Source organism: Bactrocera tryoni, unplaced genomic scaffold, assembly GCF_016617805.1.
Source record: "Bactrocera tryoni isolate S06 unplaced genomic scaffold, CSIRO_BtryS06_freeze2 scaffold_7, whole genome shotgun sequence".
Lineage (NCBI taxonomy): Eukaryota > Metazoa > Arthropoda > Insecta > Diptera > Tephritidae > Bactrocera > Bactrocera tryoni.
Genome location: NW_024396366.1, coordinates 10074833 through 10077416, shown reverse-complemented (window position 1 = coordinate 10077416; position 2584 = coordinate 10074833).

Sequence of the window (2584 nt, the reverse complement as noted above, 5' to 3'; positions counted from 1 at the left end):
TCAAATGTTCTCCAAGGGACGCCAAAGAAAACATTTGTCCATCCATATTACAAGATAGAATAAATACAGTAAAACAGAAAACAATAGCCAAATTAAATCAAAACAGAGAAGAATATATAGAAAACAGACAAACAGGACCAATTAAAAACTACAAAAGAGTACGGCATAAGGATCAACCATATTTCAGAATATTTCCTTACAAAACGTCCATCCGGCAAATATAAAAAGACCAATGAAATTAGCAAACATAGAAAATCCAAATGAGGATGATGACGATTCATTCAGTCTAAGGGCATTTAATGGAGATAATAACATTTAATTTTTTTTTCTACATATATATACATGATTTTTTTACCCCAGTGGGTAAGGGTCTTTCTAGAATATACCCATGGTAAGAGATGCCTGTCGTAAGAGGCGACTAAAATCCAATTTAAGTTTTTTTAAATCAAAACCTAAAACGGTTATACATTTTTACTTTTACAGATGACGATAATAATTATTTTTTTAACAATAATCATATCATTGGTGACAGCACTTTTGCAAATTACACCAATAATAGAAGATGCGGGGTATACAATTATACAAACAGCGGACATTGAAATAGTTAACGAAATAAGTACAGTTATACATACTATAAATCCGAAAAAGATAGCAGACATAGTTGATCAGGTTAAAGAAAATATTGAAAAACTAAATATTGAAAATAAAGAAATTTTGTTTGATGAAATAAAAAATATAAAAGCAAAAATCACATCAATAACACCGAATATCAAAAAGAGAAATAAAAGAGGCTTGATAAATATAGGAGGAATAGCATATAAATGGATGTTTGGAGTCATGGATGATGATGACAGACAAGACATTTTGAACCATTTAAAAATTATTGAAGAAAATGGCCATAATGCCATTGTAAATTTAAATAAACAAATAGTAATTAATGAACATTTAAATAGATCACTAAACTTATTAAAAGGAACTATAGAATCAGATAGGAAACAAATAATAGAAACTTTAAATATAATAAACAAAGAGGAAAATAGAATTGAAAGTAAAATTTTGTATAATGATGAAATGAATAAACTAAAATTCATAGAAAGTAAAGTTCAAGAAATACAAAATAATATAGCGGCGGCTAAATACAATATGGTACATCCAAGTATGTTAACTAGGGAAGAAATTGAAAAATACGATATTGATTTTTACAAACTAAAATTATCAAAAGTAGGAGTAGTAGTATACAGAAACGATACAATAATATTTGCAATTCAGATACCAAGAACATTTTTTCAAACTAAGATTCAATTAATAACCCCAATGCCAAATAGAAATAAATTACAAATTATTGAAAAAGAAAAATTCGTTATAAAAATTGGCGAAAACTATTTTGATTATGTAGAAAATAAAGCATTTAAAAATCTAAAATTGAGTAAAAGCTGCATATTTTCAAATACTTGCGAATTTAAATATAATAACAAAACATCAATACAAGAAATAAGCGATGACACAATATTAATAAGAAATGCAAAAAATGATGTAATAAAACAAAACTGCGATGACAGAAAAATTGTATTAAAAAATAACTATATAATCAAATTTGTAAATTGTAAAATGGAAATTTTAAAACAAGTATTTAAAAATAATAAAACAGAATATATTCATACAATTATATACCCTGCCGAAAAATTAAACCAAAGTTACACACCAAAATTAACATTCAATGATATTGCAATAAAAAATATAGAAAACATAAAAGAAATTGCAGAATTAAAATACCATAAAAATGTATCATATGGTATTAATATATCATTGATAATCATTGTAATGGTAGTAGTAGCAATCCTAGTAATAATATTAAAGAAAAAAACAACAAAAATAAAAATTGTAAATACAAGAACTCAGGAGAGTTCAAACAGTAACGCTGGGGAGTTGCGTCGTCAAACGACTCCACCACTGTCAAACTCGTCGACACACAAAAAAGACAAGTATTTTTTAAATATTTTTATTTCTCTGAAATGTAAGTTGAATCTTCAGATTCAACTACATACATATGTACATATATAAGATATGCCGGGTCGTTGATGCTGAGGAATGTCAAGTCAGCACAACGGCTTCAGGTAAATTTAGCAAGTAAGATTTTTATAAAGAATATGTGAAGTCAGCACAACGGCTTCAGGTAAATTTAGGAAATAAGATTTTTGTAAAGAATAAAATGATGATTAATAAACTGGACGGCAAGCCGCTCAGTACGGTAAACCGGAGTTTTATTATATCGTAATTCGCGTGGCTGAGCAAAAAATAACAAAAAAAAAAGCAATCGTACGGTAATCTTAACAGACAAGTGACAGGAAAAATTTGGAAAATTTAGAATAAACTAAACATTCCGTTAATCAATGAAAAAACTGCCTCGAAAAAACTGAAAATATTGCTAAATAAATATCATAATTAAATAAAATTTAAAAGTAGACCAAGTAAGTCTTCAAAGTTTCTAGAAACAATTGATCAAGTGTTTTATATTGGAAAATGTCACTGCGCAAAAACATTGCCTTGCTGCTGTGGTTTAATACCCTTTGAACTCCAAGAGTTT